The sequence below is a fragment of the Eptesicus fuscus genome, chromosome 3 (assembly GCF_027574615.1).
Source record: "Eptesicus fuscus isolate TK198812 chromosome 3, DD_ASM_mEF_20220401, whole genome shotgun sequence".
Taxonomy (NCBI): Eukaryota; Metazoa; Chordata; class Mammalia; order Chiroptera; family Vespertilionidae; genus Eptesicus; species Eptesicus fuscus.
The window spans coordinates 17,308,196-17,314,406 of record NC_072475.1 but is presented as its reverse complement, the minus strand read 5'-3'; the positions used below and the strand labels follow the sequence as shown (position 1 = coordinate 17,314,406).

General features: G+C 32.8%; 1 non-coding gene across 1 annotated transcript; it reads left to right on the top strand.

Moving 5' to 3' along the window:
• The first annotated feature begins 549 nt into the window (after nucleotides 1–549).
• On the top strand, nucleotides 550–630 carry MIR125B (microRNA mir-125b). The gene has a single exon (NR_128991.2). It is a non-coding gene; the product is annotated as a microRNA mir-125b (primary transcript).
• The last annotated feature ends 5,581 nt before the right edge of the window (nucleotides 631–6,211 follow it).

Sequence of the window (6,211 nt, the reverse complement as noted above, 5' to 3'; positions counted from 1 at the left end):
TGTCTGAATAGTTTGGAGATTCAAAGAGAAAACCCGAGCTTCAGAGGTATTAAATTATGACATGCAAAAAAAAAAGTTTTTGTTTTATTCTTAACTGCAACAGTATATATTTAAATCAGATTGAAAGTATTATATGTCCTGGAGCCAACTTAACAGTTGTGCTATATAGAAGGCTAATGGGAAGCCAAATTTCAATCAGGGTCCCATTACTGGGATATAATCCTTTTTGCATGTAATAGAACTATGGTGTTGCTGTACAAATCTGCTAGAAACAGGTTTTAACCCATTTGTAGTCTTATTCTTTGGCTCTAATGGAATGACTCTTAACTGTTCATTGTTTGTATTGTTTCTCATATTCTTCATTATTTTAAGGTCTGTAAATGGTCATTAATGAATATTCAGCTCATCCTAACTTTTATGTGTCAGATATCTATTTCTACATATGTGTTTTCATTAGAATTTAGAGGGAAAAGTTTGACTGGACCCAACTGTGATTTCTAAGGTAGCCTTATCACCAAAGAAGAAGAATTCTACCGCAGCCAAACCAGACTTTTCCTAGTCCCTGAGACCCTAACTTGTGAGGTATTTCAGTAACATCACAAGTCAGGCTCTTGGGACCTAGGCGGAGAGGAACCAGCAGCTTTGGACCTTATTGATTGTCTGCAGTTACCACCAGAACAAAAGGACATACATAGATTCTGCCCAGGAGAAAAGGACAATGCTCTGATTTATAACCAGCAATGTTTTCACCAGGACCCACCCCCAAAAATACTATTTTCAGAAACTGTTCTCTAAAGTAATTACAGAGTTTCACTGAATCGCATTTATTTTCTGTTATAACAACCATTCAAAAGCAATAGAAGATACCTGTGTAAGAAGCAAAATTAAAATACAAATGTTTCTAAAATGCTTCGTTTGGTGTATTGTAAGGTGGCTGGTCTAAGAGAATACCTTCTTAGTTAATAATGAAGAGTGTGATTTGTGTTTTTATAACTTTTTTTTCATATGCATAGAATATATATATATATATTAACTATTTATAGAAATCCTATTTATCTCCACGTAAATATGGCTCAGAATATACACCATGTAGCTATAATCATGCTTGAGGCCTAGAAATGAAATGATTTACAATCTTCTTTACTGACCCTATTAGATTTTTACTGCTGATTTTAGAAGAATGCTGCTTTATATGTGGTATTTATTGCCAGTTTTCTCCTTAGTTTTTTAACCAGACAAAATATTTTATATGTCTTATTATACTAAAACATTCTCTTGTTGTAAGAGTTCAACTGAAATTTATTAATAATTAGCCAAAATATGGTACCCTTTAGCTTTTATATTTTAGGTTGTATATATTACAGACCCATGTGAGATAAACCAGAAACAGAGCCTGTGAAGTCAGACTTCTCTAGTTGATCCATCAGCTGAATCTGAAATGCATTATTTTAGTTTTATAAGAATTTTAGTTTTATAGGAGGTAACTCTTCCAACTATAACTAATATGTCATGTTTGAACATTATTAGCCATTGCCACATCAAATATGTATCTTTTGTAAGTAGAATTAATATATTAAATCTCTTGAAAATTTTTATAATAATGTTGCAGATATTAAGATTCAAAATGGAGAAGAGACTCTCAATAATAGAAAAAACAAAAGCTATTTTATTCTTTTCATTCTAATGCTTTACATGAGTACTATAAATTTGTCTCCTGTATTGTTAAAATAAATTTATGAAAGTATTTTAGAATACTATATGAAGTCTTTGTTCACCTTTTTATTCAATTTGGTACAGTTACTTATGATTTGAAATATCACAGAATACAGATTACCCATGAGCTATATTTCTTTAAAAATTGAAATTATAATATGGTAAACATACTTGTCATCTATACAGGGCACATAGAATATAGTTAAGCTTGTATTCACACTGTACCTATTCAGGTTATTTATTTATATCACCTATTTTATTTCTCTAGAATCTCTGAAATTTTAAGTATGTGCATGTGTGTGTTATAAAAAATGTTTTAAAATTCTAAATGAAAGGAGATAATATAATCAGTAAAGACATTTGGTAGTATCTATCTTTTACTTCTTTTAACTTCATTCTCATTGAAATGAAACATTTTTAAAAGCATAAGTTTCTCAATACAAAGAACTCTTTACATATGTCTCTACAAAGAACTCTATGTATATGTATCTTCAAGTATACAGAAACTTGATTATATTTACTAGCAATGTTTACACAATGGATCAGAAACTACTTCTTATGTAAAACAATATCACATACAGGTATATTTTTGACACCTGTTTAACATAATCATAAATGATATATACATATATGTTATTACATCACTTTAGTTCCAAAATAATGTAAAGGGTAGATGTTTATTGGCTACAGTGATATCAGATTTAATCTATTTCAAATGCAATGTTTTCTTTTTATCTTGTCATATTTATGAACAGCACTATATATTAACTTCTATTTCATAAAAGAAAGGTACCCAAACAAAATTTACAATGCAACGATGTTCATTTTCTCCATAAACATATATAAGGTATATATTTTTTTACTAATCATCATGCATTCTTTGAACCCTCTCTATGTAACTTTCCTATATATAAACTGTCTTTTCTGAGAGCATCATTGATCAAGCTTTTCTCTGACTCCATAAAGGTGAGTAAAGATATAAGTGGGTGACTTTGTTTATATAAACTTCTTTATGCTGTATCTAGATGGATGGATGACACTTTTTCTGCATTCCTGTCACAGCTGTCACAGGATAATATTGTTTGGGGGGTATATAATATGATTGGGAAAATCAGATCATACTAAGCTTAAAATAAAAGGAGAGATCTACAACAAAGAGCGAGGAAATGATGTGTGTTGCATACACAAAAAGCAGTGATATTAACAATTCCATGGCTTCCTGGTTGGGAGACCGGCCTGAGCCAGACGCATATATTAAGGGCTGTCTGGTGCTGATGCGAGCTTGCTCAATGCGGTGGAAATGAGGAATCACCTCCTCTCTGACACCAGCTTATTTTTACATTTTAATTTTGAAATAGCAAACCACTGTTTTACATAAGTATGCCGACCCTTTGCCATTTCCTTTCTCGCATTGTTTGCTAGTGCCTTACGAAGTGCAAGTTCCTTTAAAAGAAAATCACCACTCACCTTAAACATCTATCAATGACCAATGAAGTATTAGTTTTTCTTTTGTCTCTTTTGCATTGTTCTGTTAATAGGGTGGTACTCGGGCTTTTAACTTTTTAATCTCTGTGAGGACAACTTGAATTTTCCAAAATGGCATTGTTTTAAAGCCTTTTAGGATCCAACAAGGAAGCCACTTCTGGAATTTTGCCAAATCTAAATATAATTACATTTCATTTCATTTCAGGGTTCATGGGATCGATAGCTTTCCTAGTGTAAATGTCCTTAACACTTTCGTGTTCCAGGGAAGCTCCAGAGAGGTGCTGAGGTATTCTCAAGTCATTTAGACATTAGGCTGCATTAATAATATCTACACTAGATGTAAGTATCTCAGGAGAATTGCAGTACAAGCTAATTACTATTGAAATTAGAAAAGGTGTATACTACCTGGAATTCCTCTTCAAAAGGGTATGCTGGCTCACGTGCCTAGGCTTGGTCAGATTCACCTGATAAATATGTAAATAGTTTTACAAGCTGTCCTGTTTGAATGAGTTTCAAGAAGAACACACAGTACATACAGATGAGCTAAAGCCCACATTTTCTTGCCATTTACACATGCAATGCAGCCTATGTTTTTGCAGGCATCGTTTTGATTCCTTGGATTATTTAATTGCTTACTGTTCATTTAATTTAAGCAAATCCCAGTGATCTCTGAGTGACACTATTTGGAAAGGAAAACAAAGTTCCTAATAGAAGTGCTGTTTTGTTTTGTGTTGTTGTTTTTTGTTTTTGTTTTTAATCCTGGGCATCTGTAAGCATTTCAACAATATACTTTTTAGTGGAGCTTTTCAATCTCATATTTCCTCCACAGAAATTTATGTGGCATTATTATGTCATCTCTGTACCTCACTTTCTGATCTATCAGAGTCCATACACACACACTGAGGCATATATATATACCTTTATTTTTTTTTAATTCTTAGTAAAAATAATATAAAAATTGAGCCATCATCTTAAAATCATTCACATTTTTTCAGTGAGCTAGCTTCATTTTTTATTGAAGGATGCTTTTCCCCCACATCTTCCCATAAACGTAGCTTTATCAGATTAAGTGCTTTCCTAGCCATAAATATGAACTTATATGTAATGTTTTCACATGTGGAAATGTAAAAGCAGGTGGAACTTGAAGGTATTTGAGATTAAAATAATTTGAAATTAAATAGTTTTATTTTATATAACTAAATTCAGCTAATTTCATGTGTATTTTATGCAGAATTAAAAAGTTAAAAATTCTCAGATGGTGAAATAAGGTTTTTTAGTATTGATATAAGTAATGGGACTTTAAGATTGTTACCTTAATAATTCCTAAACAAACAAAAGGAAAGTAAGAATAATTATGGACTGTATTTGTTACATCAACTAAATAGGAATAATAACTCCTTGGCTTTTTTTCCCGGCCTTTTAAGGTTTTTGGACTGTTTTGTGTTCTTTTATATAGATGCATTTAACCATCCCTTTCTTTCTAGAAGTTTCTCCCTCTCTGTGATAGGTTGAAAGGATTTGTGAGCACCAGGTGACTATTCTCTGGAGTCATCTTTCCTTGCCTTTTCATTAGCTTTCTCTAGACCAAGAGTCAACACCAATATTTTATACATACAAATTGGTAGGTCTTTCTTGAAACCCTACTCTGTACTTTTCTGGTCATGTAAGTAAGTGAATTGCGAGAAATGATAGATTTACACTGTGATTGTCTTTCTAGTTTCCAAACATCTTAAGTGAGAGATTTGGGTGGTGTTGAAACACTAGCCAGTGGAAGCATTTGGTTTTATAGGATTTAAAAATGCCACGTCTTTTTCATAGTAGACTTCCTATTCTTCGCTAGGAAGGGGGAACCAGGCAGTGGCTAAGTTATTACTCTGTTATACATCACACTAAATTAAGCCCAGCCTGTGCATTTGTAAACCTCAGGGAGGTTTCCACGTTAGACAGCATTTTTTGTTGGGGGATTACACCACAGTCGGTGCCCTTCACTTCTCTCTCTCTTCCTGGCCCCCCTCTAACCAACATGGAGCCCTTTCAACTTCTTCAAAGAAGTGGGGGTCGGGGGAAGTAGACTCTTTATTAATGGCAAAAAACAAACTGGCTGCTGGACTTCCGAGACAGCCTTCTAATAATAAAGCAGTGTAGGCCCTGCGACAAAGAATTCCTGAATGTACTAAATATATAAGGAAGCCTATTTAAATTCACCAGAGGGGCTTAGGGGCCAAGCAGCAGAAAGTTTAGAATTCAATTCAAGCCCTGCCAGAAAATGAAAATGTACTTAAAAAAGGATTTCTGAAACAATTGTTCAAAGACATGTCAACTTTTAAGGTTCTTTCTAGAATAATGAAATTCGTACTCTAATTTCTGTGGTGACTTTGTCAATTAGAAAGGGAAAGTGATTAACATAATCTCAAAGGAATTGTATCTTATGTTTAAGGAAAATGTATTTTCTTTCCATAGGGAGTGCTCTAGTGAGGGCCACTTAGTGCACTGACTGAAATCACCCAAGTATATACATGGTACAAAGAGATCATGTATTTTTTTAGCAGTTAGATATGTCGTAACAGAATTCCTCTTCCTATTTTGGAAGAAAGTTACTCAACTTGCATGTTCTTTCTAGTTAATTTCCTACCATTCGATTCTATGATTTGTATTTTAAATAAATGTAATGAAGTAATTCTGAAAGAGCAAATTATTGATAAATAATGGGACTATTATTTATGTGGTACTAAATTTGAAAGTTAAAAAATGATGCCTACATTATCTCTTACTGACTTTAAAAAATGTTCTTTACCTTTTATTTATAAGACGTTCTTTTATAAGGAGTACCCACACCTATAAGAAGTTTTATCTTATTAGTCCTAATATTGAGATAAAGGACCGCTTATATAGTTCATATAAAGGCAATATGGCCTTGACTCAAGGATGAAATTTCTAGCTGGCTTTTTCTGAATGTCTTCTTTTTGAATTAACGTAGATCTTGAGAAAAGACTGGGGATTACAAGTGTAAAGA